The sequence below is a fragment of the Phyllopteryx taeniolatus genome, chromosome 1 (assembly GCF_024500385.1).
Source record: "Phyllopteryx taeniolatus isolate TA_2022b chromosome 1, UOR_Ptae_1.2, whole genome shotgun sequence".
Classification (NCBI taxonomy): Eukaryota; Metazoa; Chordata; class Actinopteri; order Syngnathiformes; family Syngnathidae; genus Phyllopteryx; species Phyllopteryx taeniolatus.
Genome location: NC_084502.1, coordinates 725890 through 734418, shown reverse-complemented (window position 1 = coordinate 734418; position 8529 = coordinate 725890). Strand labels below are relative to the sequence as shown.

The 8529-nt window shown below is 42.5% G+C and overlaps 1 protein-coding gene across 4 annotated transcripts in view; it reads left to right on the top strand.

The window, feature by feature from the left end:
- Positions 1 to 5626: 5626 nt before the first annotated feature.
- The window catches only part of LOC133479524 (IQ motif and SEC7 domain-containing protein 1-like), a 78317-nt gene continuing 75414 nt past the window's right edge, over positions 5627 to 8529 (top strand). For 2 of the 4 annotated variants that reach the window (XM_061776923.1, XM_061776765.1), the window contains exon 1: positions 5627 to 7898. The gene's annotated coding sequence lies outside the window, so the exon portion shown is untranslated. Of the gene's footprint in view, positions 8158 to 8529 lie in introns of all 4 variants that reach the window. The other 2 variants (XM_061776840.1, XM_061776684.1) reach the window with 1 other exon arrangement.

Sequence of the window (8529 nt, the reverse complement as noted above, 5' to 3'; positions counted from 1 at the left end):
GTGAGGTATTGATATTTCTGCCTTTGCACTCTACTCCTTTCATCTTTGACAATAATCATTAGCCACTGTAGAAACAGATTTGGACTTTCATAAAACATTTCTCTTGTAAATAAAGAAATCTACTTGCATACAAATATGTATTTGTGTCTTATTTTCTCAAACTTACCAACTGTATCGCTTGATTGCAGTATGGTCATATTGTCCGTGAAGAACAAAAGTCAAAACTTTTTTTTTTTTTTTCCAAATGAAAAGACACCAAGTCTGACACCAGATAGGCATGAAATTCTCTCAATAAATTTTTTCACTTGCTGTCCACGACCCAACCAATTTTTGGTCCCGACCTACCAGCGCTCTAGATCACAGCCGAAATCTCCTGGCGTCATTTTGTTGTCCTTCAGGTCACTGCAGCAGCCGGCACCCTTTTCATTCTCATCCCTCGCACAAGATTCACAACTGAAAGTGATCGAGCCTTGCAGTCCAGTTTTCCCAAATTGAAGAATTCACTTTCAGTTGAGCTAAAGCTGCCTCTTCTGTTTACTTAAAAAAATAAAAATAAAAAAACATCAGCTTAGGCATACATTCCAGCAAGATGATTGTCTTAATTTGTATTGTTTTTTTGTGTTAATGCTTTATATCATTCCAATTGACTTACTTGCGTAAACGGGCCTGTACACTAGAACATGCAGGCTTAGTTCTTCACCACTAGTGCTCCTCCCCTACCAGTAGTCCTCCAGGAACCAGGACCATCAGACCAGTTGGACCAGTCACAACATGTTTCAGGCTCTCCCATCCAGGTTTTGAGGTTCACTGAACCCATGAAAAACTGCCTTCCCACTACATACAGCACAATTCATCCATTCATTCATCATTCATGCTTTTTCCCTACCGCTCATGAGGTATCGTGTTCAGGGTTGGAGGTGGCTGCAGCTTTCCCAGCTGACTTCGGATGAACGGCGGACAACAGCCTGGACTGGCTGGTCACAGGCCACAAGTACAGCCAGACAACTCATATACTAGATGTACAATTATTTAAATTGGTCCACTGTTAAAGTTGAACTGACTCATTGTCGTGATTTGTTTCTGTCCATCCATCCATCCATTTTCTGAACCGCTAATCCTCTAGGGGCACGAGGATTTGTTACTAAATACATAAAATATTTTTGAAAGGTACTATAATTTCTCGTGTATAATTCCCCCCCCTCCAAAATAAATTGTCAAAAGTGCGCATTATACATAGGTATCGGGACAAATGGAAAAAAAACTTTCACATTTTAGAAATGTATGCCGCCATCTAGTGGTTATGAAAAAGCCGTAAACTTTCATTCCAAAATGCCACCGCCACCTAGAGGTTATGAGAAAGGTGAACACTTTCATTCCAATATGCCACCGCCACCTAGTGGTTATAAATAAGGTGTAGCCTACACTTTCATTCCAATATGACAGGGGTACGTACGACTGCATATATGTACAGTTGTGCTGTTAAGTTTACATACCCTGGCAGAAATATTGTTTTGTTTTTTTAATATGACTGATGACTGAACAACAACCATCAGTAATTTCTACATGGTTATGTTTTGTTTAATGATAATGCTTTTCTGAAATGCTTGACCGTTTAATTTGAATTCCATTAAAATAAAATTAAATGTGTTTTGCCTGGTCCTTCATGTTTTCTTTAAAGAATTGTACCCATCTTACAAATCCTGCCTGGATATTCAAACATATGAGCACAAGTGTGTGTTTTCTTATTTACTAAATAAAAGTAGGGCTGTGAATTTCAAAATAAGTGCAAGTAAATTAAAGAAATATTATGTTTTCAAATAAAGTGCGTAACTTCAGAATAATTATTTGAAAAAAACTAACAAAATACAGATAATACTTCCTATTTTGATCATATGGGTAGAAGCAAAATCATGCTTTGTAAAAATGCATTATATATAGGTAGAAGGGTTTTCCAGGCGGCACGGTGGACGACTGGTTAGAGCGTCAGCCTCACAGTTCTGATGACCCGGGTTCAATCCCTGGCCCCGCCTGTGTGGAGTTTGCATGTTCTCCCCGTGCCTGCGTGGGTTTTCTCCGGGCACTCCGGTTTCCTCCCACATCCCAAAAACATGCATTAATTGGAGACTCTAAATTGCCCGTAGGTGTGACTGTGAGTGCGCATGGTTGTCTGTTTGTATGTGCCCTGCATTTGGCTGGCAACCGGTTCAGGGTGTACCCCGCCTCCTGCCCGATGACAGCTGGGATAGGCTCCAGCACGCACGCGACCCAAGTGAGGAGAAGCGGCTCAGAAAATCAATGGATGGATAGAAGTGTTTTCCAGAATTTTGAGGTCAACTTTGGGCGTGCGTATTATACATGGCTGCGCATTATACACGAGAAATTACGGTAATTGTTGAAAACGCGCAAAGACTGACAACAATTTAGTACTGAATTGTTGCAATATCGCTGAGGACTCTTTTTCTTCAACTCTTTCAGATGGATTTTTTTGGCTTGGGCTCAAAACTCCCTCAGCTGGAGCATGTACTTTCTAGCATGAGCCCCTCCCCCACTGTATAAACACTAAGCACCCTTATTCCATGCAGTGGCCACTCGACAGAATTGCCACTTCCTCATTAATTATAACCTGAAGCCATTACAACCAGTAAAGCGTGCAATTAGTCATCAAAATAAGCCCACAACTTGAAAAAATATCGTGCCTGAAGTGTAATGTGTTTTGTGTCATTTGGGCTACAGTGTCTCTGCCCTCTGGCCCCACTCGCGTTGCATTGCTAGGCAACGGTGAACCGAAGGAGATCTGCCAGGCCGACAGCAGTCAGAGAAGCCGCCGGAGGTCCGGCACAACAGCTGCCGGCCCCATGCAACGGGGAAATGAGAAAGATAGAAAGATATTTCAGTGACTATCGCACCAAATGTGTCCTCTAGCGCAGCCAGAGGACACATTTGGTGCGATAGTCACTGAAATAGACCCCTCTGTGTATTAGTCTTTTTGGAGAATCAAAGTGAGAATCTCACAGCCGTGAGACAATTTGAAAGCTTAAATAGAATCTTTATAACAGATCAAAGTAAGAGTTTTACAGCCATACCACAATTTAAAGGTTTACAAAGTAAGACTTGTTTGAAAGGCTCTAAGAATCCTTTTGGAGGATCAAAGTAAGAATCTTACAGCCATGAGACAGTTTGAAGGCTGATTCAAAGTAAGAATCTTACGCCGTGAGATCATTTGAAAGATCGACACTGACAAGTCTTGCATCTATGAGACAATTTGAAAGATTGAAGTAAGAGTCTTGTGGCTGTGAGACCATTTTAAAGATCAAAGTAAATGTTATTTTGCAGGCTCAAAGTAAGAGTTCTACGGTTGTGAGACAATTTGAAAGCTGAAAAGGTTTTGTACTCAAGACAGCTCTCTTGTTTTTTTGCTTTTTTTCCCAGTTTTTGCTTCATTAAAGTTGACGTTCTGTTCCTTCTTTATGAATACTTGTTGCAAAAAAGAATCAAAAAGCCAAAGAAACAGCATCCTTCAGATGCAGACTGTTCAGTTCTTCTTTCCCCAACCCAGGACAGAGTTTTCCTGCCATCGTGTGGCTGAGTGTCGTGTACTCATCTTTTTTCTTTCTCCAGCACACAAACGGGGAATCTGATTGATTCCATAGACCTTCAGCACGCACACGCACAATGTGATGCATGAATCACACACACGCGTGTGTCAAATACGCGGTATACAGGGGTGGTTTCTGATATGATTTAAGACTTTGCACAGTCATTTTTTTTTCATTCATTCATCTTCCATTCGGGTTCTTCTCACACGGGTCGCGGGCTGCTGGAGCCTATCCTAGCTATCTTTTGGGTGATAGGCGGGGTACACCCCCGAAGCGGTTAACAGCCAATCGCAGGGCACATAGAAACAAACAACCATTCACACTCACATCCACACCTGCGGGCAATTTAGAGTCGTCAATTAACCTAGCATGCATGTTTTTGATATGTGGGAGGAAACCGGAGTGCCCGGAGAAAAGTCATGCGTGCAGGCACGGGGAGAACATGCAAACTCCACGCAGGCAGTTTATATAACTGTTTTATATATATATATATATATATATTCTATTGTCACTCCTGCTTCTGTAGTTGGGCCTTTTATAACTGCGCATCTGTACAGGTACAGTATATGTCCATATGTACTGTATGTACATACATATGTCTGAATACAGAATGTGTGTGTGTGAGTGTGTGTGTGCGTGTAAGGAGGAAGAGGAGGTGTCAAGGAAATGAAGGGGACGCACGCAGCTTGAAGACAGAAGTCACAGAGAAGCTAAATGAGGTCAGCGCTCACTCTGATCACCCTTTCGGGCTCTTCATTCCGCTAATATTTCCAATTGGAACTTCTTAACAATGATGATGATGATGAGAATGATGATAAAACACATCATATTAATTATTATTGTTATTACAGATAATACATATTTGTATTGTTACTACAATTGTTTATTGTAACTGTAATCATTATTGATATTTTTATCAGCATCAGCATCTGTCTGCGGGCAGAGTGACGCCTCTTCCGTCGCGAGAGGATCTCGGGGGGCGCCCGCTGTGAGCTGACGAGCATGACGATGGCGGGCATCTTCTTCCTCCTCACCATCATGGAGGTGGGCACACCGCAGAGGAGCGCCGCCTGCTGAGATGAATCATCTTCATCAGCATCACCAGTGAGTCTTTCTCCTCCACACACACACACACACACACACACACACACACACACACGTATATCAATATAGAGACGTCTATCTACATATCGGTTACATTTGCATGCGCCGCGCCAGAAACAGTAATGACATGCCATTCCAATCCATCTGATGCTGTCAGTAATTATTTTTACTTGATCTTATTTACAATTCAAGCAGCATTTATGTGTGTTTATTGCGTCACACAGAGAACTGCAGTAAGCCAGGGTCAAAAGTATTGGGACAATCGCTTCGCCAACCAACCAGACGCCAACAGGTGGCCATCTTGCGATTTGTTAGCATCGTGACTGTTAAACTCGTAAATAGCTTCGGTTCTCATTTTTGTACATTTCAACATTTCCATGAATTCTTCAGTATTTTAGCACAGCATCAACTGCTCAACATTCGCGCAATATCGACTGAAGTTTTATTCTCTATTTCAGGAGCCCTCTAACTTTTTGAGTCCAGGGACCAGTTGCAGTTTCCAAGGACCCCCTCATAATCCGAACTACCACGTGTACCCCTATATGTCATGGGAATTACTAATAATAATCATTTAAATACATTTGTATGTCTTTGTCCGTACAACAGAAGGGTAAATAACAACAATATAATTTGAGTTTAATTGAGCATTTATCCTTTGTCACCAGCTGTTTGCACTGGCTGCGAGCAGAGTGGAGCAAGTTTGAAAAAAACAACAACAGAAAAACCTTTCTGACCTTTAGCAACTATTTTTCCCAAAATGGACTCATGACGCATGTCCGATCTTTTTTTTTTCCATGTCACAATCATATCAGAGCCTTAAGTTGACCCAAAGCTAAGGCAGGGGGAGAAACTGGCTTTCTTTTATTGGCAGGCCAGTCCTCATATGTAGATATGAACTTTTTTTTTTTTTTTTTTTTTTTTTTTTATAATATTACATTAACATCGTAGTGACAGCTCCCGGACCACCAGGGGTCCCTGGACTGCGATTGGAGAACCCCAAGTTGATTGTTGTCGTCCTGTCTTTTCCATGACAGTGTTTCACTGCTAAATTGCAGTTCATCATTTGCGGCCCCTCTATTACGTAGACTTTTAGGGGATCTTTTTTTTTTTATGTGGTTTTACAGTATAATTCTTATTTTTAATGCCCTAGTTCGTGGGAAAGGAGAGCCACCGTTGCCACTGCACTTTTCAAATGTTTATTGAACACCGGAAGAAGCGTAAAACCCATAAACACAATGAGCACACTCCCGCAAGAGCTGCTGTAGGCCAAAGCTCGCGCCCAGACACTCACACGCAGACTCGCCGCTGTCACACATCACCCCCAAGAGGCCCCGCCTCTTAAAGAAACATTTTAACAGATGTGTACAGTAGAGGTGCAACAGAAAATAATCTCTCATTTCTGTAGTCCTCCATGAAAGCAGACTGATTATCTTTGTGTTTAATCCAAAAAAGAAATTTGTAAACATCTGCTTTGACTTTGGAAAACCCATAGATCAAGCATTTTTGCTCATTTTCTGACGGATGTTAAGGACCAAACCAGTAACTGAATCATATTCCATTTCAGTTCATGCATTTTCTGTACTGTCAATATAAAAGAATGTCCTGCTTTTGAATCAAGGAATGGAAATTTTAAACAAAGTTTTTAATCCGATTCGTCAATTCATCGGAAAAATAAATGACAGACAGATTAATAAAATAACCGTTAGTTGCAGCCCTGCAGTTTATACTAGCATTTTTATGGCTGTGTTCAAAGACATAAAAATGTGTTTAGAAGTGTGTTTTCATAATTTTGAATGCGCCACTAATGTCATTTTCATCTTTTGTTTCAAACCCATCCATCCATCCATTTTCTGAGCCGCTTCTCCTCACTAGAGTCGCGGGCGTGCTGGAGCCTATCCCAGCTGTCATCGGGCAGGAGGCGGGGTACACCCTGAACTGGTTGCCAGCCAATCGCAGGGCACATAGGAACAAACAACCATTCGCACTCACAGTCATGCCTACGGGCAATTTAGAGTCTCCAATTCATGCATGTTTTTGGGATGTGGGAGGAAACCGGAGTGCCCGGAGAAAACCCACGCAGGCACGGGGAGAACATGCAAACTCCACACAGGTGAACCCGGGTCCTCAGAACTGTGAGGCTGACGCTCTAACCAGTCGGCCACCGTGCCGCTGTTTCAAACCCTTTTTCCCCCATCTCAGCCAGCCAGATTTTTGAAACCTAGTCCGATGACATATACAGGCCGGGGCGTCTACTTTGTGGCGTGAGTTGGCACTCTGCCGCGATACATTTTTTTATTCATTCAAATTTGACCGGCTTTTTGAAAACACTCTTCTCTGTGGTGTGTTAAATTTAGACATTTTGTGACAAAGCATGTGGGAAGAGGAAAACTATTTTAAAAATAAAGCTGGTCTCTCTATATCAGTGATTGTCAAAGTGTGATACTTGAGTGGGATGTGAAAGAATCACTGCCTAAGTACAGTTCAGTTGTATTTAACGTTGGACTTTAACACATTTACATTTGATTTTTAAGAAATCTTTTAAAAAACATTTATTTAGGTACAACTTTTATTCAACTTCAAAGTGCAACACATTTAAACTGAATCATTTTTAGCCAATTGATGTCATTTTTATGAACACGTAGGCCTACTATACTATTGCTCTAGTGTCGCTCATGATGGAAGTATTTGCAGAGCTAAGCATTTATATTTTATTTTTTGGGTGACACTAGGGTGTGAAAGGTTTGAGGACCCGTGCTAAACCGCAAAGGCTTTGGATTGGCTACAATGATTTTTTTTCATGGTGCCAACTGTCAGTACAGTAAAAAAAAAAATAATAAAAATAAAAACGTTCCGGCCATGACAGCAACTTAATTGTGTGTTCCGATTTACATCATCAATGGCACGTTCGCGCTCGTCCGCAATGCGCGTGCGCGACGCTCACTCCTTCGCCTAGCGCGAGCGCGCGTCCTGTGCTGTGCTTCCCAGCTGGCATCCTGTCTGGAGTCAGCACCTCCTCCTCCTCCTCGCACTCCTCTCCATCAGCGCGCTGGAGGAGGAGGAAGAGGAAAGCTTTTTTTTTTTTTTTTTTTGTCAGCACTGCAGCGGCGGCGCAGAGGAATGATGATGATGATGATGATGATGATGATGTGTGAGGAAGAGCAGCAGACTTGAAGACCATCGGGAAGGACGCAGCAGCACGTGAGCATCATCAATAATCTTCGTCGTCGCGTGTACTCGAGCATGCGACATTTTGCAGTTGCTGCACGACTGTGCGCGCGCCCTCGCCAACCACCTACGTGCGCGTGCACGTGGAGAAGAACACGGTGTGCGCTCACCAGCAGAGAAAAGCCACAAAGGATCGCTCGCGAGCGTGTATACAGGAAGTGGTTTTGCCTGACTCGGTTTCCCGAAGTCCGGCTGAGGTTGAGGTCAGCAGATGACAGCTTGTGCCTGGGAGGTCAGTCTCTTCACTGCACCGTCGGTTTGTTCTCGGCCCTCACGGACTCGGTACTTCCCACTACGGATGCTCGCTAGCACTTTTTTTTCATAGCGATACCAGTACAGTGGACCCCCGCATATTCACGGATATTTTTCAATTATTTTCAGTTTTTTTTTTCCAATTTTCTTTTCTTTTTGTCTTCTCTTTTCTTTGTGTTTTTTTTTTCTTCAATCCAATTAATAGCCGTCGATTATCTGTGGATTTTAGCTATTCGCGGGGTCCGCCCTGGTCCCTATCCCTCGCAAATAGCGGGGCTCCGGTCTACGAGTATTCACCCTTGAGTACCGAGTACCAATACCACGAGTACTTTTTGGTGCATAAATGAACACA